At 38.6% G+C, this 27,521-nt stretch overlaps 1 protein-coding gene across 3 annotated transcripts in view; it reads right to left on the bottom strand.

Moving 5' to 3' along the window:
- RGS17 (regulator of G protein signaling 17) overlaps positions 1-27,521 on the bottom strand; it is a 74,531-nt gene that overhangs the window by 33,728 nt on the left and 13,282 nt on the right. Inside the window, exon 1 of one of the 3 annotated variants that reach the window (XM_040551365.1) lies at positions 2,028-2,109. The exons of the other annotated variants lie outside the window; for them this stretch is intronic. The gene's annotated coding sequence lies outside the window, so the exon portion shown is untranslated. Of the gene's footprint in view, positions 1-2,027; positions 2,110-27,521 lie in introns of those variants that run through there. 3 annotated transcript variants of the gene reach the window in all.

Here is a 27,521-nt window from a genome sequence, read left to right as displayed (position 1 = left end):
GAAACTGACGGGAGATGTTCATCTGCGTAAAGGTAAAATCTGTAATTTTAATTCCCAGTTCACAACCCTGGCCATGTCTGGGGACAGAGGCAGACGTGTGATTTCACAGGGGTGGTTCAATGTCCCCAGCCCTGCCCAGCAACATCTACCATTGAAACTTCTCCAGTGTTCGCGTTTTGATGTGGACTGCAATGGCCAGCCTTGTCAGAGGTTTGCAACTCTGGCAGTATATGGTAGCAACACAGGAGCTGTGAGGAAACATGTACCTTCACTCCTGACTATTTCAGGAGGCATGGTTTCCTTCAAGGCTGCTCATAGCCTACAGACTAGCCAGTCACTAGAGCGATACAATGTGCTTTACTATGCTCTGGCTCTTCTCTGGAGTTTGAGGAGGGACATGATCCATCCTGTTCCTTACCATGCAGTCTCCAACCTGAAGTCTATAAGAAATGTGAGAAATCCACCCTGCCATGCAAAACAATACTATGTTTACTGAGGATGAATGAGGATGGGTGGAAACTTTAGTTTCATGCTGATTTTATTTTAATGTTTCAGGTTGTATTTGTGAATACCGGATGTCATCTAGGACAGGAAAACTGTAATTGATTCTGTTAGATTACTTAGGATTCAGAAACAGGAACATCCTAATTCTTGGCTGTATTGACAGACTGAACCATAGACAGCGGATTTATATTTGGCGCCTTGGTCCAAGGTATGAAAAAGGAATTTAGAATCTTTAATTCAGCAATTAAGTCTAGTGAGATAAATTGTTTTTCTGAAACCAAGCGTGAAAGTTAGTGCATAACTACGAAGGAGTAGAATACTGTGAGATGATATTGAGCAGACCTTCTAGGATAGTAGTACAAATTGTATCTACTATCTCCAAGACTTTTGCCTTTTAGGTTTTTCAACATTTTCATTCTTCTCTAGCTTGACAATAATACCTGGTCATGAAGGTGGACCTTTGTCCAGTAGAAGTATTATTTTTCCATGATACTCTGTATGATCTCTCAGACCATCATAACACAGGTTAAAGTTTCCTCTGCCAGTTTTACATCTGATTCTTTGCCTCCACTTCATGGCATGGTTTACTAGCATTGTTATGATTTACATTTGTGCTGATCAGAAATCAGAATAGTATTCTATTTTGCTTGACTGACTCATTCTCCTGGGGGTGGGTAGGTATTATGGCCCTCTGAGCAGTACCGTAATCATGGAGGATTTAATTTTGCACATCTGCTGCCCCTACCTTGCAGCTGAGGAAAAGAACCCCAGGGTATAGCAACTGTTTATTATACTTGTTACAGACAGGTAGTTCATATAAACTGCAAAGCAAGAACATTTCTACAGCCCTGTGAACATCATCAATGCTGCGGTGCAAGAGGAATATGAAAACTAAAAAACCCTTAGAAATTTTAAGTTTGGAGTAAGGCTTCCTGTGAGTTGTGGAACCGTTGGCACAAGGATCTATTTCTGTTTATATGGTGTAATTACTACTTATTCCACTGGGTACTCGGGAGTAATTATTCGACATATTCCCTTGTGCACAGAAGAGTATCTTGGGAAGAGAGCTCAAAAAGGATTAGCTGACAGAACATTTGGTTTATTACATTTATACCTGGGCAGTTCTATTGAATACTGACTGCAGTAATTTCAAACTCCACACATGATGAAAAGGCAATTTCTGAATGTTTCAACCACCCTATTCCTCCATCTTCTGTAGAACTTGTGCTAAGCTTTTAGAATGGTTTCCCCAGAAAGTCCCAAGGTGTTCAACACAGCACAGAACACAGGCTACATCATTTCAGTAGCTGTAGTGAAGTCTATTTTCTGATGAAACAAGAACTTTTTTTTTCTTTTTTTTTTTTTTCTTCTCTGACCTCAAAAGCCTGACATTAGTACCCTGAAAATTATCTGAACTTTACTTTTGGCACTGACAAGACCAGCCTTCTCTGCTAGTGTTGTAGCTTTCCCCTGCATATGACCCTCCTGTAAGCATTTCTACTCTCAGGATTGAGAGGGCATACCATGGAGCAGTTCAGATGCTGGGAAGTCATAGAAGCATCTTGAAACTCCATTAGGGACAGATAATTTTTGATCATATCTTCTTGAGCCATTCCCTAATGTCTGTTTGGAAAAAGAGATATCATATAAGGGTGCAGATAAACACACACCATCATTTTCTACAGCAGGCAAGTGGTATTATGTCTTTTGTTGCAGGTAGGACACATAATGACAGCTTTCAGGACAGAATTGGAGCAGAATCAGTTAGAGCAATCTGTCTTTTGTCAAACTTCTGCGATGGAAGAGAAAAAAATCATGTTTCATCAGAAAGAAGCAGACTTAAGGATATTGAAGGTGATTTACTCCGCAGGCAAGAAACCTAGCCATTAAAATACTTTCTTTGGGTGATCTAGCACATCAACTCTTCTGCATTGCTTTGCTTCTTTTAACTTTGACAATAAAGCACCAAAACCTCAGCTGCATAGCTTGCATAAATTTAAACTTTATATCAGTTTATACTAGCCCCAGATGCAACTCTACTGATGCTCACAGATGCTTGTGCTGTTCCTGAGATGCAAGGACAGCCACCACACAGCAACAGCCTTTTATTTGTGCTGTCTTCATTCTAGAGTGTCTTCAGGGTGCCACAAGCTAAATGAAGATAAACTGGAAGATTTTATTGAGTGTCTGTGAACTATAAGGTTTTCCGTACACCCCTGGCAATATTGGATGAATAGTGAAGTCAAGACATAAGAGACATGGGCATCCTTTGAAGTGCTCCTCACCACCTATACAATCTTTGTAGAGCAATGGCAATCATACTCTACCCAAGAGAAACCTTGACATGAATACATTCTCTATTTTGCTACTGGGTCATGATAACCACTCAATATTTCACAAATAAATGAATGTAAAGTAATAGAGAAGGATAAGCTTACCAGAAGGAGAAGTGTAATTGAATTACCGTGGGCTCCATTTACTTATTTCAATGTATTTGTAGTCTATTAAAGGACAATTAGAAGTTATTGGTAAAAATGGAACCTTAATTTTTTTGAATATAGCATACATGGAAAATGCCAATTAATTCCAGCAGTATGGAAAGTTTGAAATGCTTGTATTGTTAAGAATGCTAATTTTTTGGAAGGAAAGATCAAACCAAGGGGAGGAGAATTGAAGACCCAAGTGCCTACAGCAAAATATCTTGCTCTTCTATCAGTTACTGCAACTTAACAAGAAGCTTCAAGACCTGTACCTTTTTTCTGTGCAGTTATCTTTCTCCTGCTCTGGCAATGTTTGACTCTTTCTAAAGTCTTTTAGAAGGTCACAAACTGGACATTCCGTCCAATGATGGAAGGAGAAGAAAAAGAAATTGTGTGAACACTTGGCAGAAAATGTTCGGACATTATGTGTTTTATTAGAATACAACACTGCTCCGTGAGTGTTCATTTAACCGGAAACTGTGCAATTTGGCTGAACATTATAAAATCTTTGCCTTGTGTACAGTAATATTCTTTTTATGACTTTTCCAGACAGCTTTTGTGCTCATAAAGGATGTCTGAGATTTCTTTTTATTATTTTATGGTGAACTTAGTATCCTTAGGAAGCCCAGCTTAAATCTCTACAATCTCATCAAGTAGATATGCATTTGTACTTTTGAATCAGAGGTTACTGCTAAGAAACAAAACATTAAGCCTGACAGTAATGCATTATTGAAAAGTTTGAGATGCCTGCATGTGGTTTTTAAGGAACTGTTCTAAAATCATGATCAAGAGCACTCTACAGCCTTCAGGAACATTTTTATAAAAAGCAAAATGTAACACTCACCAGGAAACCTTTTATCTTTTTTAAGCATATTGCTTTTATTTATGTGTGTTTGAGAAACATCTGAGAATCTCATTTTATGCTATATATATATACCTATTGTTTGTGGCTATCATGGTTGCTGCTGATTTGGACACATCAAGCCACTACACTTCTGAAAACTGAAAAGATATTCTCCTCACAGGAAGGAAATACAGATCTTGACATACAGCTAAATAATTAAAGTGTTTGTTGAAGTCCATGACATTCCCCATAAAGGGGACACTAAGAAGACACTTGAGAACACATACAGCTTTACTGCAAACATTACGGTTGTAATTTCCAAATAAGTTTATCTATGCTTAAAGCCAGTTTTCTGTGTGAAAAAACAGAAGTAATTTTTGGGGATATGTGAACTGCATAGATTCTCTACAATCTTCAGCAGAAATTTAAGAAAAATCATAGGACCAGTACAAGTCTTTGTACCAAATGTAGGGGAAAAATATTTGCATGTGCAAGGCAAGTATCCAACAAGCTTTAATGTTGGTTGACTACATTTTCTGCACATAAGACCATTCTGGTCTTATTCTAGATTTCCATAGGCAGAAATGGCAGCAACTTTGCATAAATGACTATGGCATTTAATCAAATAAATGCACAAAACTTTCATTTAGGGTGCATGTGCTAATACAGGCTGAAAAACAAAGAAGGCATTAGGAAAATGGTTTTAGGGTGAAAACAGATTTCATGAAATAACTTTGGACATGGTCCTAGTCTCTGAGGTGAAAAAATTGTACATTCTTCACTGTAGAATGAACACTTGTGCTCTCTACTTCTTAATCACCTTTATTATTATTATTATTATTATTTTAAATTATCTTCAGAAATGGAAGTTGCAGCTTTAGACAGAAGTAGCCTCCAAAAGACTTCTGTAGCATAGGTCTTTTGAAATAATGAGATTTGCTCATTATGCTGACTTTAGGTTCACTGACTGACTTCTCTGACAGGATCTTTGTGTGCTTCAGCCCTCCTTCCCTCAGACACCCTCAAAACAACAAAAATAAATAAATAAATAAATGAGAGATTTGTGTGACAGGGAGAAGGTATTTGGTTAACATAGCAAAGAAATAAAAATAAAAAAGAGGGAGAGGAACAGAAGGTGGCATGAGGGAGAAACAAGTTTAGGCATGTAGCATTGTGCTGGATGGCTTGGAATAGTGGGAGAAGGTTAATACAAGCACACCCTATGGATAGGCTTGATGGGAGCCAGCTGCAGCAAGTAGCTGCCAGTAAGAGGCAGGGGCAGATTATCCTCATGCTCTCCATACATCATAGTACCCGTGAACTTTACGACCACAGAACTAAGGACATATTTACCCTCGACAGGTAGTGCTCAGGCTGTGTGCATACACTTCAGCTCCTGTGCCTCTTTCTGGTGCAGTTAGCATCCCCACTTCCCTCCAATCTATGCTACTTCTGTTGAACTTGTAGCAAGCTCCTGATATGTCTGGTCCTCCAGTTGGTGCTAATGTTTGCTAACTTGAGGAAGAGAGAGGAGACTAGCTTCTACTTGGTGCAGAGGACACGCTCTTTCCCACCATGCTGGCATTTGGATCCATAGCAGTTAAAGCCTTGACTCTTTCTACTGCACAGTGCTATTCGCATGGTTCTTGCTTCCACCTTGCTTGTTTTTCATTCATTTACCTTCCTACCACCTCCAGACAACAAATTTATGTTGCCTTTTCTGACTTCATCCTTAGCTGTTAACCCTGTTTCAAGAGTTTCTGCAGGATCTGTGTGAGGCTATTCTATTAGTAATATTTCTATTACCACTCCACAGTTACCTTTGTTTCCTTCTCCTCCACTCCCACCCCATGTCTGTAACTACTTTAAGTGACCTACAGTCCATGGTAAGTTGGGCTTTTGCTCTCTAGCCCTTGGTGTGGGTAACCATTTGCTCACCTGCATAACAGATTCAGATTTGTGGCAGTTCTATTTCTCATCATTCCTACAGTTAAATCTCTGCCACGTCAAGCTCTTCATTACGTTTGACTCTCATAGGCAGGTCTTAGCATATCAGTTTGTGCAGGGCTACAATTAGCATCCAATAAGGTACACAGGATAATTTAGCATGACACAGGAGGGATCCTTTCCATCCATTCTTTATCATCTGTCAATCTCTTGGTTATCTTTACTGCTGACAAGATCTTTTTGTGGTTTTGTGACTGTCTAGGTCAAGATGATTTGTGCTAACTGATGCTAGGACTGGTGCTATGCCATGGGTGCAATAGTACCATTGCATGAGGTAAGAGGACAAAGCATTGAGTACTTTGCAAGGAACAAATTCTAATCACAGTTTTGACTGTGTATCTTCCAGACTGCTAACTCATTTTTGGGATATGAACTAACAGTAATTCATATAATTAAAGACACACAGGTGTGTTCTTGAATCCTTCCAGGCTTGGCTGCGACTTACTTAGCACTTCTTCTTATTTAATTGCTATGCTTTTATCAGGGCTATACAGGTAATTATTTTTCAGTTTAGGAAGATATATTGATTTTTACCTGAATGGCTCTGCTGCCTTGACTTTTTTAGACTGTAGCTTTAGGATGAAATCTACCATCATTACCCAAATCTTTGCAATAAATTGTAATCAAATGTTCCTCCAATTTTGTGTTTTTAAAATTAGGGAATCTTGCATAATTTCAAAAATTGCCATAAGTAATATAAGAACTTATAAGTTCTCATGCCAATTATCTTCTTGTCTTATAATATGTCTGTTCTCTCTGTGTTCCTAGATGCTAGGTAAAACAAACAGACAAGCAAACAAACAAAACCAAAACCCTTTTTTTTTTTTTTTTTTTTTTTTTTTTTTCCCCTGTTACTCAGTATCAGCCGTTTCTGTGTTTCAGGCACTATTTCTGACAAGGATGTCTCAGACTTTTTCCATCTCCCCTTTCTCCTCCCCACAAAGCTTTGCCCTCATTTCCTCATCCCTTTCTGCAGAAGCAGCTACTGCTTCCATGCTTGGAGAATGCTTGTAGTCTGAATGCCTTCATTTCCACTAGTTTTGCTGTCTCCCGGTACTTGCTTGCTTTGTGTTGGATGCTGCTTTCCTGTTAGTCACACATCCCTCGTAGTGACTCTCACTTTACCATCTGCTGCTTCCAAGTTTCATGTCTTACATGCAGGTCACATGAGGGGATTCCCCACTTATAAAAAGAAAGCGTCCCTTTTCCTTATCAACAGCACAGTTTGTGGAGGTGCCAAAGCTGCAGGGAACACTGTGGCCCCAGGCTTCCTCACGGTTTCACCAGATCGCTGTAACTGGTGCACTCACCCTCTCCACCCCAGGCTGCATGTCCCTGGTTGCTGGTTGGGACCTCACTGTTGCAAGGGGATGCAGGAGCTGCTTATCACAGCCACAGGACAGTCATTTGGAGGAGCTCTTTTCTGTCTTTCTGCTTTTGATGAGCAAGCAGCTTGTTCACCAGAAAAAAAGTAAAAAAAATAATAATAAAAAAAAAAAGATAAAAGATGGCCTGAAGTAAAAAGGGGAGCTGACAGCAGTAGGGAAATGGAAAGAGAATGAAAAAAAAAAATCTAGAAGAGAGAATTTGTGGATTTACCTGACTAAATCTTGGGTTAGAACCATTTTGGAGCAAGGAATGGAGTGGGTATCAGGCAGGCTATGTGTCTCGTAAAGCTTCAACATTTTAATGAGAGACTTTTTTTGGCATTTGCATGCAGATATAAAAATATGCAGAGCTTTCAGCTTCTGGGTGCCTTGATATATATATCTATATCAACAAAAAAAAACATTTCACCAACATTTACTTTGGTCAGAAACATAAAAATTCTGTGTACTTCTCATGGAAAACTGAGGCACACCCCACGTCTGACACATCTCGGGGCAGTGAGAACCACTGGTCTAGGTCCTGAAGTTGTTCCTTTCTAAGACTTGCTGCCAGCAGAAAAGAGCAAGACTTCATTTTGCACAGTCGTGGAGCTCTCCAGGCTTTGATCCGCATCCACCTGCAGCAAACCAGTGTGGTGGCATGGGCCGCCCACAGCCGATGACGAAGGGAAAGAACCTCATGGCATGGCCAAGGGAAGGAGCCTCATGGGACTGGCTGCTGACTGGCAGCTCAGCTCCCTTCCCAAGGCTTCCTTCCCTCCCAATCCCAAGCCTGCTGAGGCACTTCTGAGCTCTGCTGTGCCACCGACAGCCTACAGAGCAACACCAGGCAGGTTCTGCTGCAGCAAGACTCACTGCGGCTCATCTGTCAAGGCCACTAGTCAGCACAGGAGACAGAAAGAGATTTGTGGGAAAAAAAGAGAAAGCAGACTTCCAGGTGAAGCCCCTCGCCATTACAAGAGCTGTCTAGAACTTATTCACTACATTTTTTGTGAGAATAAGCAGGCTTTCTTTCCTCTCCCTTGCCCTTGTTTTATCCCTTCCCTTGCTGGAAGGATTCCCATGTGTAAAGCGGCAAGCTCCTTTGCGTGCCTCATCACTTGAGTATCTGCCTCAGCTGACTGAATCCGCAGTAGCTTCAGGGTTATTATCTTGCCTGGAAGGCTTTTCAGGAGCTACACTTTCCTACCGCCACAAACTGATGTGGCTGCTGGTACTTTGTAACATCAGGTGGTGGACACTTTTAGCACAATCTCTCTCCCTAAACACGGAGATATGATGCAAGGATACAGCATAAATGTCTAAATCATACAGAGAGGGGCTAACAATCATACAGGTTTCTCTAGGTTCATAGAGATTCTCCAAATGCCAGACTGAGGCAGGGAGTTTGAGACATTCTGAAGTGAGTATGGGAAGTCCCTAAAGCGAGTTAACATGCTGTGTGTTGGGAGGGATATGAGGATGTACAGAGAATGGAAACAAAAGCAAGTATGATTTCTTCCCTCCTTTATCTTCCCATGGTCATTCTTTTAATGTCAGTTTTAAAAATACAGATTCACAACCATTCCAGTAAACAAAGTTTTGTAGTAAGCTGCCCATGTGTTCTTTCATATTCGCCAACAGAAAAGAATAAATTATGTCTTCCTGCAGGATCTGATAGCTATTGAACTATGGAAGACTTGCATATTCCTTCAGAATGGAAACAAACAAACAAAAAAAATGATATAGAAGTTTTTCTTCCTTTTTTTTTTTTTAACCTATGAAACATGTCACTAATTTACTCTTAAGAAATATATTCTTGATAAATCATTGCAATAAAAACTCTTTTAGCTTTTGCACAAATACAATGCTAAATACATTTTTTTTTTTTTCTAAAAAAAAATTATAATTTTTCTTCTTGGGAAAAGAATATTTGAACTTGGGAAACATGCACCAAGAGTAAGTAATGCTCCATAAGTTATTTTTTCTCCTCTTTCTTTGTATGATGTTGTTCTTGAAGCAGTGTGTGCTCAGGGAAGGCTGTAGTGCTAGTGAATTTGTTTCAAAGCTTAAAAAGAGAGAAAGAATTGCAAATCAATTGCTGCCCAGAAAAGAGCAAAATACATCCAAAGGCAGGAAAACCTTTTGAAAACCTCTTATAAGGGAATTACAAAAACAGGTTACATAAAATGTTTATTTTTAATGCCTTATTTTTATAAAGTTTAAAGGCTGGAACTTGAAACTACTCTGCCGTGGTATAACTTCCACGATTTATCATAATCCAAGTCTACTCATTGTAGTGGTATTAAAAAAATCTAACACAAGGGACAGAAATGCTATGGAAACTTGAAACCTTTGAAATTTCTGGGAACATGCAATTTTTGGTATGAAAGTGTCATGTCTAGCCAGATCTGTATATTTACAATCTCTCTGATCTTATGCTGGGCATTAGAACAGATTTACAATTATCAGCTGTATTACTGTGCAACAAGGCTTTCAAGTAGCTCTTCTGCTTGAGTATGCAATGGGATAGAGTGAAACGATTTAATTTACATAAATAGATCCCCAAAGATCTATCAGCAGGCGAGACTTCTTGGAACCCTGTCTTCACAGATCTCTGAACAGAGCTTGATGTGAATGCCTGCTATATCACCTCTCTCCCTATCAAAATCCTCCTCGCTGGCAGTGTAGTGTGTTTGATGTCCTCTCATGTTTACTGCCACAGAGGTTATAGGTTCCATGACAGAAGTTCATCAGCACCCTTTTTTCCAGTATTACATATTGTTAAAAAAAAAAAGAGCAAAAATCTTTGCATAAAGAACTGTTCCCTCTAGACAGTGAAATATGCTTAAGTAGTTTTCTGGCTCAATTTTAGAAAATTATATTTACAACAATTAGAGGACAAGGTACCATTTTCATTATTTAAAAGATATGTGCAAGAGCTCTGCAATTAATTTTATTTACTGGAAAACTATCCGTGTTTTAAGTATTAGACAAAGTTGCTGCTTCAGGAGGATGTTTTCTAAGGCTGCATGATGTGAATTAGATTCCTCTGATATTGTAACTCTTTCACTAAGAAAATATATATATATATTTAGTTTAGTCCAGATAAATAAATAAGACAATTCTTTGAGGCAAAAGATGATCATTTAACACAGCTGTGCATCCTCAGATCTCTACTTGTTAGGAGATGCGCAATTAAATGCAGTAATAACTAAGAACAGAGCCTTCCCAGAGAGACATTGAGCACAGTATTTCTCAATAAAAAAGACCACTGTTTTGTTTCAAGAACTCTCAGACTAAATGATGCTTTCATGTTATGTTTTATATTTGACTCATGCCTCTTGCAAAGTTTTGGCATATTCAGTAAATGCACAACTGGAAAAGCAAAACTCAGCATTTCTTCCCAACACACTTGACACATGTCAGCAGGCCTAATGCCAGTTCGCTAGTCCTTGCTTGTTCTAATAAACATCTCTTGAAGTGGCTTTATTCCACATTATAGACAAGAATGGAAAATCCCAACAAAGTTACTCAGCTATGTTTGGAGACAACTTGTGGAGAAACATTGCCCAGAGGAGAAGTGGTGCCCAGAGGAGCTCACAGATGTGGAAACAAATGAGGCCACATGATGTGGCCGGCATGGGCAGCACCCTCAGAGCAGTGGAGGCAGAGGTCTCTGGACGTATCTATTCTGAAGGGTGGACAGCTGATAAAAAAGAAAAGATATAACAGATATTAGCCCTTACAGGAACACTATTTTCCCCTCAGTGATATTGTGGGTGTTATCTTTTCCATTTGTTGTTTAGCTGTTCTTTAATGGAGGAAAGTTCAGTTTGCGTATTACTATCTGTTGCCTTTCTCTTCTTTTCAACTGACTTGTGCACGAGCATGCAACTAACAGCTGAGATTCCACATATTTGCAACTAATAATCTGGTCATTTTTCTATTCCAGTGCTGTCTAGAACTGCTAGGAAGCATTCTTCTGTGCATTTGGTCAGATCATCAATTTATGTTCATCAGCTTTTCCTGAAGTTTGCACAGTCTTCCTAATGGCATATTCCAGCTCAGCTCCTTCATTATTTCCATGCTGGACAACCACACTTGTGTTGTTTGCAGGCTGCTGTATATTAGTTCTGAATGTTGTTGTACTTCAAGCCTGTTTTTAAAATGTATTTTATAATTTTCCTCGCTGTTCACACTATCAAATTTCTGCTTTACATTCAAAATTTCAGGCAGGGGCACTTCATTTATCCATTAATAATCATATTGCTAAGTTAATTCTGGATCTTTCATCAGGCCGAGCACCTTGCCTCAAATTGCAGTCCGTTTGCTTTTGCATCAGAAACTTTCCCAAAATTACCTTTAAAAATTAAACCAGTCAATAGCTCCATTTCACTTGCATATGTAATGTCTTGCTCAAAAACACATTGTTTCTGAGGCTCTTTTCTGTGTATTTTCCATACTTTGAACAGTCTTGTGTTTAACCATCTCTACTTGAGTAAGCAAAAATAATGAAAAATGTGACATTCTTGAGTATCGTCTACTTTCAGAAATATGAATGCTTCTGCTTGACTTCTTTTTCTGATAGCTCCGGTTCCTGCCAAAATGAAGGCATGTCTGAAACTTCTTCATCAGCCTTCCCCATTTCCAGTGTTTCAGTTCCCAGTGGAGGATGATCTGCCCCTTTCTTCCTCTGAAGCTGGGGTCATTGTTTCCATTGCTACTTTGGCTGCTCTGAACCAGCATCTGGATGCAATCAACATCCCCCATAAAGCCACTGCATGAACTCCCACTAGAGCTGAACGTGCGAGGGGCCTCCAGTGAAACCGTTGGGAATAAGCTTCCCCTGCAAGGGCTGAGATAACTCCATAAGCAATTCTTACTGCAGGAGGCACATGGCAACACGAGGGAGATTTGTTTTTTCTATTTGCATGTAAATACATCTGCCACCCTTCCCTACCATGTAAAGACAGTGTTTTTAATGAGACACAAACAGGAAGTGGTTAAAGGAATGTTTCCAGGCAATTTATTCAAGTTGATTAATCATTACAGATAATCTGAATGCAGCTAATGAAAGTGACGAGAACTCAGAAGTTGAGTACTCCTTTGATACTATTTGCTCCAACACAAAAGCTAATTCAGATGTACAAAAATAAATGACATGAAAAATTATGTAGGTGATGTAGCTGGCTATTGTCATTCTGTCTTGCATGAAGTATCCTACAGGCTTATCCATAAACAAAACTTCCAAATAACCTGCACTAGCCTAAAATGTTTGTGAATGACTTGATAATATTCACAACTGTGTTTGCATTTTTTTTCCCCAGAAAAATAGACACAAATTAAATGCTGCTGATGATAGCAGATAGTAGACAAATCTCTTCACGGGTATTTTCAAGTTCCATAGTTTAGAAAATGCAAAAAATGCTGCAGAAACAATTAGTTATATCTTGCTGTAAGTTACTGAACAACATTTAATCTGAGTCTGCCAAGGACTAATCAGAATTTCCCTGTGACTGTTGGAAAATGGCATTTTTGCAACATTACAGGTTCCTAGGGGGTGTGGTGGTGGTGGAAAGATTTTGCTAGTTATGCTCTAAATTTCTGGATGGGGGAACCCTCCCCCCTTTCAGACTTGTTCAGTTCAACATTAGGCTGTTGCTGCCACTGATGCCATGATTCATCAGTTTCCCAAATGTTGGGAGCATTTGCTAGATTTATCTCCCATCATGAACCGTTTTCCCCTTGCTGCCTAAATCACATACTGTGTCACTGCAGTCTCAATACTGCAAGTGCATCATATGGGAAACAGTGGGTAGAGAAGATCTTGATGCGATAGAAAGGTGCCATTCTGCAAATAATGCCTGAAATACTTTGGCCAGAGATGTTCAAATGATGCCTTGTTATTCCGAAATCCAAGTTCAGAAGTTTTGTGGCTACTTCAGGCATTCAAGACAGAATTATTTAAGTAAGGCAGTTCTGCATTGGATGTGTAGTCTCATTTTTTGCCCAAGTTAATCTGTTTTAGAGCCAGAAGAGGGGCTGAAAAATTTCATTGGCACTTCTATCAGCTGTGTGGTCTTTTCAAATTCAAATTAATCCAGAAGAGTAATTTTGCTGGAGTGGGTCCTTTTCTACTCACATTACTTATTATTTTAATTTCCTGTATTCAAACTTTTTTTTTTTTTGTATTCCTCAATTGCCATTTTAGTAACAACAGGCCAAATTCAGAGCTCCCTGTTCAGTGGTAAACACAACCACTTTGTTGACTCTCTTGCAGGTGTTCTTCCTCTGCAGCAGTGTCAGTGGGCCTAGGTTTTCCTCCACAAATTAGGAAGGTCAGCCACTCTGTACAGGCACCTGTGCACTTCTAAAGAACCTTCCTCAGTGCCTACTTTGTTCATCTGTTTAAGGCTGCAGTCCCTGTTTCACTCAGCCTTTTGGAAGGCTTCAGTGAATCATGCTGGAGCTGTGTCAAGTCATTTATAGCCACTACTGTCTCCATGTTCTTCCTTTTCCTTCTCTTCCCCTCCCCATTCCTACTGGCACATGTACAAACAAGATGAAGCAAAGAATTATTATAATCAATTTATGGGAGTTACAAGGGATTCCTGTAGCAGTGGCATTCATGTCCTCTTTCTGCCCTCAAGTCAGAAAAGTATTCTCATTTACCTTTTGAGTCTGTGACAGTGATCTATTGTCCTCTTGGTAAGTCTAGAGCTTTAATGTCAGTGACACCCAAGCAAAATAAACTATTACTGTTACAGCTGAAAGAAAAACTTCTGACATGATAAAAACCTGAGCATCTACTATGTTTTTGTTTTACTGGTCCTTAAAATTCCCTCCAGAGATTGGTCTGCTTTAATGAGTTAAATATCTAGGGGAGCTCTGTCCATTTTGTCAGTTCTGCTTCAGAATTATACACGGCGGATTCCCTCTCAAGGATAGTTTGATTTCTGTTAAATAAAGAAATATTCACCACAGCTTCCAAACGTAATTTATTCAAACTCTCTTGAAACATATTGATTTGGGTGTTCAAAGTGAGTGATTTGTAGCAGTGAATAAATCCCCCCCCGGGGAGCAAAGGTGTCTGCTGAAGATGAGACTTGGAGAGAATCCCAATGCAATCTCAAGTGCACAAGGAAAAAATTAATTATATCTGCCCTAAAAACGCTTGTGGCTAGAAAGCTGGAATTGCACAGGGAGACTGAAATCACTATTGTCCTCTTGCACATTAGGAGAAAAATAAATAAAAAAATAAAAATAAAAATAATAAAAGGAATTTGGTTTGGAGGTATAAAAAGGTTTTGAAATCTCTCCAGCATGACATTTTCTCCCCCTAGGAATGCAGAAATTCCCACTCATCCTATATGTACCGGACCCTTTTGTTACTGTTCTTATCACTGTACCTTCTTCACCTCCACAGGTAAAGCTCCTGCTGCAAGTACTGCTGCTGTCTCTGTGCACATTTCCACCTTTTCTGCTAGCAAAGCAGCTGTGGTAGCAGCAGCAGCAACAAAGGTGGTGGGAGGTACAGCAGCAGCAAAGAGCACCCCGATATTTTCCTGAAAATTTAGCCTAAAAATGTGGAGATGCTTCATAAGCAAGGTTAATTTGTAATTGGCAAAGTAATTATTCTGGTAAAATATTACAAGAGGAACAGGAAGATCTGTGACTGTGCACTTATGTAGTTTTCTGTAGCCCTGCAATTAGCAGAACATAAGCTGTTCAATGGTCATCACCATCACTAAGGCTATTCAATGGAGTAAAGGTTTCCCTTTACTAAAGGTTTCTACATTATTTATATATATATATGTTCATATATATATTCATGAGAATGAGATACTGATGACTGATTTTTCTTGTAAAATTTCAACTTTTTAGCCACTGGCATTGTGGATGTAGATATACTACTGCTATGTCCTGCAGAGGACATATTAATAAGAGCAGATGCTTTCCACAGTCAGGGCATGAAGCAATCCCAGTTTGGCTATGCTAGTTCCCCATGCTGTCACAGCAAACAAAATCAGTACCGCTTTATGCTCCCTATGAGATTTCTCTGGGAAAGGAGCTGCCTTATATAACATCACCTTAATTTTATGCCCGCGGTCCTTAGCTTGCCATGTAAATATCATTTCTTTTGCATAGTGTCCAACTGCCAGTCAATTCCCATGTCAATCTGGAATAGGCCTGGTCAGGAATTTTTCAATTAAGTATAAATTAGAAAAGACCATGTTTGGCAAAACCAAAACTGACTGCTGAAGCAACTGTTAATGACAGATGTCCTCTTAAAAAAACATTTATTTGAAAGAAAGTTTGGAAGTTGCCAAAGTATCTCACTGAAATGTTTTTTGTTTTGCTTTGTTTTACTGTCGTTTTTTTTCTTCTACTTTTTTTTTTTTTTTTCCCCTAAATTAAGGCCAGCTTTTCAAAGGGAAACTTTTGCTTTGAAATTAATCAATTTATGTTGGAAATTGAAATAAAAGTATTCAAAAAATCAATGTTTTCATTAATCCAAATTAATTTCCACATTTTCTACTTAGGAAGGGTTATTATATCTGAGACAGTTTTTTCACTATTTAGGACAAATATTTTGGAAAATGTTAAAGATTCTCAACGTATGAAAAAAATGCTCCTGTCTCCACCTCTAGACTGGAGCTGTTCAGGACTTTGTGTCAACTAGTTCCTACAGACTCTGGAGAGTTAGAAGTGGAATACAATCCTTTTATGATAATATCGATTTCTAAATTGCCTCTAAACCACTAATTTTCTAGATTTAAAAGTTGTATGATCCTCTGGATTCCAATTTGTCTTGTTTTCAAGCAGTTGTGCTGAAAAAACCCTGAGTGCTTCCACATGAATAGAGAAAACTGCTGGCATGATTAAAAATGGGAAAACAATTGAGCAGAGAAATCAGAGCTCAAGTTATAGAATTTGTAAGTAGTTGGGGAAAAACAAACAAACAAACAAACAAACAACAAACTAATATTTAGAGAATAAATTTAGAGTGCTTCTTGTACCCAAATCATTTTTATTTTTATTTTTTAACAATGTGAACAAATACCTTAAATTCAGCTCTAATTAACAGATTATTACTTATTCAGTGGTGTATACCTCATTATTTTAGAGCAGAAAACAGTGTTCCCTCATGGAAAGTTATGAATGTAACTTAAAATAAATGTTAAAGAAAGCTTTTTAGCTTACCAAAGCTTTTCCACTTAAATTGAATGGCAAATAGTAGTCACAAAGGCACTGGGTTTATTCTTTCCTCTACAGAAAATACATATTAGCTAGGAAGCAACTTAGTTATTCTATGTATCTCACAATAATAAGAAGAAAAAGAATATTTAGATATTCAAACATCTAATGTCTGCTGTTACAGTCGTCTAGACTACCTCTCTGGATTAGCTCATCCCCCTTTGAGTACACCAGCAGGCAAGTATGATTGAACTGAAGAAATGGGATTCTCTGGGAAAAATGGGGATGAAAGGCCAGAGCTTTGCACAGTCAAGCATTGTCAAATAATCAAGGAGTATACAGAGAATTATAATGCTACTGAAGTGCCATTATCTTGTGGGAGAGGAGCAGCATGACAGAGGATGTTATAACTTTTCTTCTGTCTTTACCTCCCATGAAGAGAATGGATAATATGCACCCTACTTATTAAAATATGCTTTCTGTTCTCCTTTCATGACTGTTTCATTCACCTAGGCAGAGCTCAAAGTGGCAAATATGGCAATGACAGCCTTGAGTTTGCATTTGAAAGAGTCTTCCAGGTCAAAAAGGTGTCCTAGAAAATCTGGAGGAAGGCACTGTTTGTTTTTGCCTGTGGTCAGACATGAAATTCTGTAGCTGTCTAGAGGAACTACCATACAAAATGGACTGGCAGGTATAGCAGTTACTGCTGATTTCGATTTTAATTTTTAAGGAGAAAATGATGAATAAATCAGATATTAACAGGAAATACATTTGACTATCATATTGCTATTGGCTTTGTATGAGATCAGACTTGGTTAGGATATGCACTTAATGCCTAGAAGTAAGAGAGGCCACAAGATATGAGATTTACTGACTAACAGCAAGTCAGCAGTTAGTATCAGCATATATTAGGCATATATGCCTATATGTCAGAGACAGTAATGTTAACTCCAAAACTGATACAATTTGTTATACCTAGCTCTGCTTTAATGTCAAGACTATGCTGAGAGTCATTTTCCAGTGATTTTGGCCAATCATCTATAAGATTTCACTTTTTATTGTTTTTTTTTCTTTTAAAATTCTTCAGGTATTTACTTGTCCGAAGTTTCAGGTAAACCTGTGCAAAAAAAAACAATCTTATAGAACCATAGAATGCTTTGGGTTGGAAGGGACCTTATAGACCACTTAGTTCCAACCCCCCTGCCATGGGCAGGGACACCTCCCACTAGATCATGTTGCTTAGGGCCTCATCCAACCTGGCCTTGAACACCTCCAGGGATGGGACATCTCTAGGCAACCTGTGCCAGTGCCTCAACACCCTCTGACTGAAGAAAATCTTCTACATGAGAACCATAAATTGCCATATAATTACTCCTGTCCATGGCTACAGAAGAGTAACCACAGTCAAGTTTACTGAATATTATAATAAGTTATTTAGTCCTGATTACATCTCAGCACATGAATTGTCTGGAAGGAGTCCTTTCTAGATAACTGAATGGGTCAGGGTTGCAAAATTGAGTGATATACAATGACTGCTGCCTGAAAAGTGCTGTTTCAAAGATTGAGAAATTTCCCAAAAACTTATTTCATGAGACAGGTATCTATTATTTGCGTACATTTTTTCTAGGGGCGTTGAATAAATATACCTAGGAATTACTAATCACTATTCAACATCCCTTTACTCTTATACCAGAAAAACTGTATAAACTGGTGTTATAAAATGAAAAATGACTAATGAGCTGTAAACTTTACATGAGCTGTTGGAGAAGAAGTGCAATTTAAAAAGCAGCTATAGTGTACATCAAAGGGTAATCATTTTGACCAGTGAAACGATAAAGATGCCTAGGTCTATTTCTGAGTTAACTCCAGGTATTATAAAGCCACCATTTTTTAGGTGAGAAAACAGCTTTCTTCACTACACATCATCACTTTGCACTTGCACAGAACTTTCATTAACCTCCCCGGGCCAAGATATTAACCAGGTTTCCAAATAACCCTAAAAGCAAGATGAGTTTTGGTTTCCTATACCTGACCAAATGTAAAAAGCAAGCATAGAAGGTGTTTTTTCAGTGTTTTTTTTTTTTTTTTGAGTATACATAAAAGTACTCAGTAAGGATGTAGAGCACAAGATTCTTGAATTGCTCAAATTTCTCCAGTTAGGATTACATACATTTGATTCTAGATAATGTGAAAATGTATTTATTTATTTATTTATTTATTTACTCCTATGAAGGATAAGGGAATAGAATAGAATGCAGACATACCTTATTCACCTGATAGTCAGGAAACTCAGTACTGAGATGTCAAACTGTTAAAGTGATTATTTCTATAAAAACTCAAGCTTGGATACACTGTGCTTCCTAAAGGAGTCAGGATTACTCCTGAGCAAATGCAGAGTACAGTTTGTGTCCTACTGCTTCCTCAAGAGGATGGCATATGACATGATGGAGGAGTTTGCAGGTGTTCACCTTGTTTTCCTTTTCAGAGGTGGTTCTGTCAGCTGTCTCAGCACTTTTTGCTCCCTTTCTCTATGCTCCATCCTTCCTTATGCTGTTTCATTGCAATTCAGTAGGTGCTTATGCTTCAGCCACAAGAGATGTCTACTCTAGCACTCTATTGGCAGTTCGTAGCCACTTGGCAAAAAGAAAGATGGGTTATGCTTTATCATCATGCCAGGAAACTGCAATTCGAGTCATTGAAAAGCAGTGCAGTTTTAACAGACTGACCACCTCAGATTTCAAGAATTATCTCAGTCTGGCTTCCTGCTGTAGCCATGCCTTTCTAGTAGCTTAGCTCTGAAAGTCTACTAGCTCAAGTGACTTTACGGAAACTAAGCTGCAGCCAAGAGAGTAATACTTTGGTCTTCAGCACCAAGTCAGATTCTATCACCTAAATGATATAAAAGAGACTCATTTTTTTCTGTTCCATGCTAAATGGTGTACACTGTTACTCCCTAGCACATTTTCTTCAGTGACAGCTGACATTAGTCATCCTGTGAGCACACTTGCAGTTTACATGGATTGCTTTGGCATGCTTGCTTTAGAAAAGGTAGCAAGACAATGTTTTCAAACTCCTCACACACCCCAGAAAAATCCAAACCTCAAACCAACACCAAGCCTCACATACCACAGCTTTTTGAAAAACTGTTTTTTTTTTTTTTTTTTTTTTTTTTCCTGTTCTGGGTAGCCAATATATGATCTTCCAACTAAAAATGGCCATTATACTAACCTGGATACAGACTGAAGATATCCCTCCTTCAGATACGCAGGATTATTTTTTTTTTTATCAAATGGGGCCAATAAGTTGATGTGATACCCCCCCAAAAAAAAATCAGAAACTGTACTAGATGGAAAAATTGAAATTATATATAAACAGGTAATCATTCAAGACATGCTTGGCAAATTTTTATGGTAAGAATGCTATCACTTTGGAAGATAACTTAATAGAGAGAGAGTACAGGAAAGCCAGTTTGCTTCTAATGGCATTGCTATGGTGTAATGGGGTTGAGATGGCTATATTCAAGACAGATGCTATTATTTGTTCTAGTTTTACCATAAGTGACACTATGATATTTCCAAAATCAAGCCTGAAAGCCCATTAAAAACGTCTTGCTGGCTTGACTCATAACAAAATGTAGGAATTGTTTTTTTTGTATCCTGCTGAATGGAGAAGCTTTCAGAACACTCAGCTTGATGATTCCTAGCTTTTACAGCAAAGTACAAGGCAAACTTAGTGGTCTAGTGATATGCTTTTATCGCCCTTTCTCTTTTAATGGTGTGTCTTTTTCCATCTAAGTTACTGAAGCAATGGATAGGAATGTTGCTTCCCCATTTATTCATTTACTCTTAGTTTTGTGCATTTGTGTCACTTTCATGGGAGGCTTAAAGAAGATGGTCAGTCTGCTAGTCTCACACAAAGACATTTGCATGTTTTTGAACTGAAGAAATGAGTTCTGTGCTCCAGGTGCAATCCAGATAATTGAAGTATAATTCATCATGAAAACCTATCTCTTATTGCATTTTGTTTTTTACAGTGTTCCTTTACAGTAAGCCATTGTATTGCTCTCACAGACCACACAGATTCTTAATTTGATTTCTCATCCAGTGTTCATCTTCTCCGCTTTCTCATATCCTAAAATCTGACAGTGTATGAGCAAAAAATTCCTTTCAGGAAAAAACAGCCATACAGGATTTATGTTTATATTGACTAGTCAGAAAATCTGTTCAGTGTGTCCAACTTTACACAGAAGGCAGCACGCAATCCTGCTGTGATTCACATCTGGCAGTGTGTCAGTAGAGGAGCCCAAGGGATTTTAAAAGTGTTCAGATTCCATAAAAGAACATAACCTTTAAACTTTCTACAACAGCCATTCACCACAGCTTTAATACATGATTACTAATGGAGGTTCCACTTGTGTCCAAGTCAGCCACCATACCCAACTGATCAGAAACAGCCAATAAACTGGAGAGAAAGCACAAGCCAGTAGGTGAGGACTATCCTAAAATTTAGAAGCCTGGCTAAATTTGTTGCTTACTGTCCGAATTCTATCAAGTTATTTCTTTCAATAGGAGTTGGCGACTGTAGGTTGTGAAATGATGTATTGCAGTTCTTCCTGTATAAAATATATATATATTTTTTGACTTTATGAAACAAATCTGTGATTTTAAAATCTTTCCAGTTTTGAATCAAATGACTCCAGACTTCTTACTTTTGTGCTGATCTCATTGAAGTGTATGTAACTGTTTGCAGTTATATAGCTAGAGGATGCAAGAGATGCAGATGTAATTCCCTTTTCAGCTCAGCTTGGCCTTAAACCTTGCTTTCTACATACAGGTGTAAGAACATGTGATTGACTATTGGGTGAGCAGAAAGGAGTCGTTTCTTTTTGACCAAATAGTCTAGCTCAGGCTCCAGACACTGTTTTGAGATTCTGGCTTGGACAACGAGAGACATAAGAATGACATAAGATGTGCAGACAACCAGATGTCATGGTTTTGGCTGGGATAGAGTTAATCTTCTTTGTAGAGGCTCACACAATGCTGTATTTTGGATTTTTGATGAGAATAATGCTGACAACACACCAATGTTTAGTTGCTGCAGAGCCATGCTCTCACAGAGCCATGGACTCTTTGGTTCCTCGTGCTGCCCTGCCAGTGAGGAGGCTTGGGGTGCACCAGGAGCTGGCAGGGGACATGGCCAGGACACCCAACTCAGAATAACCAAAGAGATATCCCATACCACGTGGTGTCATGTTCAGCAGTAAAAATGGAAGGGAAAGAAGAAGGGGGGGGGGGGAGGATGTTGGGAGTGATGGTGTTTGTCTTTCCAAGAAACCATTATGCATGATGAGCCCTGCTGTCCTGGGATTGACAAAACACATGCCTACAGATGGGAAGCAGCAGATGGATTCCTTGTTTTGCCTTTCTTGTGTGAATGGCTTTTTTTTTTTTTTTTTTTTTTTTACCAGGTAAACTGTCTGTATCTCAACCCCCTAGTTCTTGCACTTTTACCGTTCTGATTCTCCCTCCTCCATCCCAGCTGGGGAGAATGAGTGAGTGGCTCACTTAGTAGTGGTGCTGAGCTGCCTTCTATGGCTAAAACAAAACACCCAAGAAAAACTTTAACTTACACAAATTTGTGATTAGTGTTTAAATAAGCTATTGTGTGAGGCCATAATAGTGGACCTGTCTTCATTTAAGTCCTGGCTGGAATTACAAATGGTGTTGTACATTATTGTGTCAGTCTTATGATCACAAGATCTCAGTTTTGAGCTCCCGTATATGACTCCTGTCAAACTAATAATTTCACAGAGTAGGGGAACATACATGAAAGGTTAAAAAAAAAAAAGTGTTCTCTTTTCAGAAAGAAACAATCTCAAAATTGTCTGATACAACTCCCAGAAGAGTTCATCTCCTCATCTACAACAAATGGTATATCTGCAAAAATTCTTAGAAAAGGCATTCAGTGCATTCCCCATCCATGTTTGGTGAATATCTTCACCCAGATGAACTATCACAAGACTTGATTATAGTATAAATAGAAAAGAAAAAGGAAGAAACTTGTATTTAGAGGAAGAAATTAATTTTCTATTTAGGGGTTTAGGATAACCACATATGTGCAGAACATCTATGTACAGATAAATATCTTTTAGGGTGTCTGGTCAGGGTGAACATCCACTTAATAATAACTGCAGGAATTTGAAGAGAACTTGTCAGGGTATTTGCTGCATGCAACATTTACTGTAGGTTTAGTCTTTGTCCCAGGCAGGGACACAGATTTTGTTACTTTTAATGGGTTTTTTTTGGTTTGTTTTTGTTTGTTTTTGAGATACAATTTAAACAACTTTTTTTAGCTACACAATGAGTTAAAAAAAAATCAAACACAAACTTAATTTCAAAAGTTAAAACTGGGGCCCATTAGAACTACAATGCAAGCAGAAAATAAATAAATGAATAAATAAATAAATAAAATAATAATTAAAAAATCACACAGTGCATATTGGCATTTTTACCAAGATAAGGAAATGATAAAACCAAACGAATGCCTCCCTCTGCTTCTAGAGCACTGTGGCAATACTGGGTCCCCCAGAGCTGATCTGCTCATCTGGCTTGAAAATACCAGACCAGAGAACTCTGGCTGCAAAAACACAACTAGCACCTAGCTTTTGGAGGTGTTTTTGCCTCCTTATGTGAAATACTGGGCATCTGCAATACATTGACAGGATTAGACATTTCAGATTGAATTGCCAAAGGCAGCACACCAAGCAGAAGCCTCTGTGGCATCTTTGGCTGGCTGAAGTCTGAGCTGCCAGTCCTCAAACTCCTGATTTCTGCTAATGTGTTTCTACCATGTGGTAAGCCAAATCAAGCAGCTGTTGTGGCAAGAAACTAACTCTACAGTCATCAGCTGGAATGGTTCTCTGCACTGATTCACATGTGGCAGGGAGACAGAAGCAGCAGTTCTGGTCTGGACTGGATTAAGCTGGGGCACAACCATGAGTGGAAGATAGGTGACCAAGAGAGTACTTTAACCTGTCCCTTCCTGGAACTGAGAAACCCCGCCTGAATTGCAGAATGACTGAGATTTTTGGCCAAGGACCTCTCCTAGATTTAGGACTCTGAGTCATCTGTTTTAAAAACGCATTAAGGGGCAGGTTATGCTTTGAAAAAAGGAAATGATAGATGTGCTTTCTTGCTTTTATTCAATATCATGAAGATTAAAGAATGTAGCTCCAATACTCTCTTTGGCACTTAGGGCAAAAATCAAGGTGTTCCTGCTCCCAGGTGAACACTGTAGAGGTGGGTACTCTGCTGCCTCTCTGGCTAAGGACTGTTTAATTGTTTGATGGGTTTTAGTTTTTTGTTTGTTTGTTTTGGGTTTGGTTTTGAAAAACAATATAGTGTCAACAGAAATAGTGGAAAGGGACTTTAAATATCTTCAGGACACAATACTGGTGATTAAGGCAGGCTTCTTTTGATTGCAAAGGGGAGGTCTGAACTCCTGAGATTCACATGATGTGGAACTGAGGCATCCTGTGGTACTCACATCCCGGCTGGAGCTGTCCGTCTTGCATAGTTTTAAGAAAAAAAAAATAGTGAAGAAAATTTTAACAGTTTTTATGAGGGCGGGGGGGCTGTTAAACAACCACAAAAACTACTTCTGGCCAGGCTTCATCTCTGGCTGTGTTTTGGAATGACAGTTGATTTGTGACCTGTGTTTTGTGATGAGCTCAGCTGTTTTAGAAAACGAGAAGTACACTCTCAGCATGTCCCTTGGACCAGCCTCCTCTGGGATCTCAGGCTGAAAACTTGTCCTGATAAGAGCTGGTTGTGGCTTACTTAGCTGGAAGCAGTTTCAGGCATAACTGTTAGGAGAGTAATAGGCACTCAAGGTAGTTGACTTGGGAAATTTGGGTACCTGACGTTGTGGGAGGAATGGGATGTTGAGAATTCTTGGATACAGAGGACTGAAAGCCAATTAAATAAATCCTAGTTTGGATTCCTAATGTCTATGGAAGACTGAGGCCAAGGTACATGCAGCAGATACTGCCATCGCAGATTAAATAAAGATAAACTCTTCCTTGCCTATTTCTATGCTATGCCAATTCAACCTGTGCACATATACCTCATCCTACGAGGAAGGCTGAATGCAAATGGAGGTCTAGGAAACATTTCAATTACATGAGATTGCTTAATATATATATATTTTTTTCATAAAAAGACAGTTAGTCATGCCTGTCTCCCCCCTTTCTATTTACCAGAGCACTGGTATGTTGGAAAACAATGTCACCAATAGCTATGTTATAACATAATATTTATGCATCTTCCATAAACAGATTTGATGAGAAAAAATATTGTGGAAATTTTGGATGGTGGAAAGTGGTTTTTGTTTGTTTGTTTGTTTTTGGTTTTGGTTTTGTTTTGTAGAACAATGAAACAACATCTATTTTGAAATGTTAAGAGTATTGAATAGGATACAATGAAATTTTGAATTATCTCTAAAGAAACAAATAAACCCAGCAATAAAATCTTTGGGAGACTTGCAGTTGGTCTCCAGTAGAATCCCCACATAAAGCAAATTTAGGAATGGTATGAATATTTACTGCCATCAAAAGTTGTCTGCATTCTTTCTCTTCATGGATCTCCAGTTGCAAAGAAAGCACAGCTTTGGAAAAGTTAATCTTTCCATTCAAGAAGAATACATTTGCTCTTACTTATTCAAAGGTGTCTTAAGTTGAGTGTAGGATAGGATCAGAAAAAAAGAGAGAATATAAAATTGTTATCTGTTTGTTAGTTCTGACCTAGTTGAATGGTACATAGTTTTGAGTGCCTCAGGAAGAAATTTTAGTTTAGGGAAAATTGAACATTTTTGTTTCTTTGGTTGGTTCTGGTGTTGTCCATGTGTCATATTTTAATGCAGTTAAATTAACTCTTTAAGTTTTAAACTACTTTTTAAAGCAGGACTTGAATAAAATCTTAGCTAATGTTCAGGCTGAAAAAACATCTTGTTATAAGGACTGGATTCCTCAAATGTTACAAACATCTTCTAATAATCAAAATATATTAGAAATAATCAGCTGTTATGTTGAAAAGTGATTATAGTACATTTCTTCCATTCCCCTCAGTCCTCACTATAAAACTCTTCAGCATCTACTGCTTTTTTTCTAGTACTTTAACATTAGTTTTCTTTTTCCCGCAACATGTTCCTCTACTGCCTTATGTCTAAACTGTTATCTGTGTAGTCAGCTTACTGTTGGTGAGATCTTGCTCTGTTCAGCCTCTTATCAACTAGCGAATGGCTTTCTTCTTCTTGATGTTGCACTGGCAAGTTAAATTCATTGGATAGAAAGAGAAACAGTCTTTCTTACCTCTCTACATATTCCACTCTGTTCTGCACCAAAAATCTTTCAAACCACTTTGTTCCCAACCTTTTAAACTTCAGTCACCATTGACTTCTCTCTCATTTATCATCTCATCTGTTGAAATACTGTCATTCATTTTTCTGAGCTCTAAAATCCCTCTCTCCTTCCTATCTCCACAGCAAAAAGCCTCCTTCCTCCCTCTCACATTTATTTTTCAGCTTTACTCTTTTTACTTTTACTACTTTACCCTCCTATTTCATACTTCCAGGTTTGTATCACTGTAGCCATCACTAAATTCCTCTTTTCTTCACTAATATCCAGGCTCATGTTCTCACTTCAGTACCCATCATTACTGTCTACCATTACAGTCTCAATGCCTGATATGCCTGTATCTTGCATTCCTACATTTTGAATGCCCCATTAACATCTCCTTGATGCCTCAGTCTTTGCTGGTTATTACTTCTGCTCTTGCAGAATTGTTTCTTTTCCTGAAAGATCTGGATAAACAGTTCTGAGATGTACACATAATCTAAATCTTTCTGTAGACTGTCTCTGTCAATAATTCAGTTTTCCTGCTCCCCAAGTTCAGCAGTTCTTGCCTCAGAATGTAAGCAGAAAAGCAGGTGGAGAGCCAGGGGCAAAAGGCTCACACTGAATATATGACTGTGGAATAAAAAGTTCTTCAGATCATATAGAAGGGCTGTATGCCAGGCAATGAAACAATATTTAGCATCTCAATAGAAGATTCATCCCACTTAATGAATGGATAGACTTCTGTTCTGTGGAGCTGACTCAAGCACTTCCTGCTCAGGCAAGGAAATTTTTGTAGTTTTGTGGAAAGAACTAGTCAGAGTGAAATTGAGCTGTCTGCATGTTTTGTCATAAAGTAAGATTAAGCAGATTTTTCTGGTAGGGTGGAGGCCTGTATTCGTGTTCATCATTCCATGTGTTGAAACGTTGGTAGTTTTGCATTGCAGTTCTTGATTTGAACTGACATGTTTTCTCACTGGCATTGACTTGTGGGCAAGTACTATGATACTTTCATGGAGAATATTTTTGATTTCATCCTTTAGGATGCAGGAGCACCCTAAGAAAGTATATTTCCGCTCTTATTGTCAGAAGTCACCCCTGGCCACTAACCATCTATACCACTAAAGATCAACTTCTAACCTTCCCATTCCCATTACTACTACTTTGGACACTTCTCAAAGACAATCAGAAAACTTCTTGAATTTAGTTTCTTTGGCTTTATCCTAATTTACGACATCATCGTTGTAATTTTGCTATGACTGATGACTTCTGGAGAGAGACTGACAAAGATTAGATATGCTTGCTAACAGTGTTCTGTGTAAGTCCACATCTGAAATTCTGATTTTGTGGAGTTGCAGATTAGTTCAGAGTCCTAGCCATAATAAACACGTGTTGTGTATACTTTCTATCTGCTTTAAGAAGCTTTGCTTACAGGGGGACCAAAATCGTATGTTCTAGCCAGCTGGATGTGTGGGAGGTTCCCATGCCCCATCTACATCGCTGTCTTGTGAACAAGACAAGATTTCTTGCGTCTGTGTGTGGAAGTATGATAAGAGAATGAGACAGGCTCAGACACTGGGATGTTGGTGGGATGTGGAGTGCTTCATGGAGTAAACAGCCACTGGACGCCCAAAAGGTAAGTGTTCATTGCTTGGGCACACAGACCAACTCAGTACTGTCTCCACATATTTTTTTTGGGGTACCTGAGCTCCAGAATGTCCTTTAAC

Source organism: Cygnus olor, chromosome 3, assembly GCF_009769625.2.
Source record: "Cygnus olor isolate bCygOlo1 chromosome 3, bCygOlo1.pri.v2, whole genome shotgun sequence".
Classification (NCBI taxonomy): domain Eukaryota; kingdom Metazoa; phylum Chordata; class Aves; order Anseriformes; family Anatidae; genus Cygnus; species Cygnus olor.
This window is presented reverse-complemented; position numbering and strand designations above follow the sequence as displayed.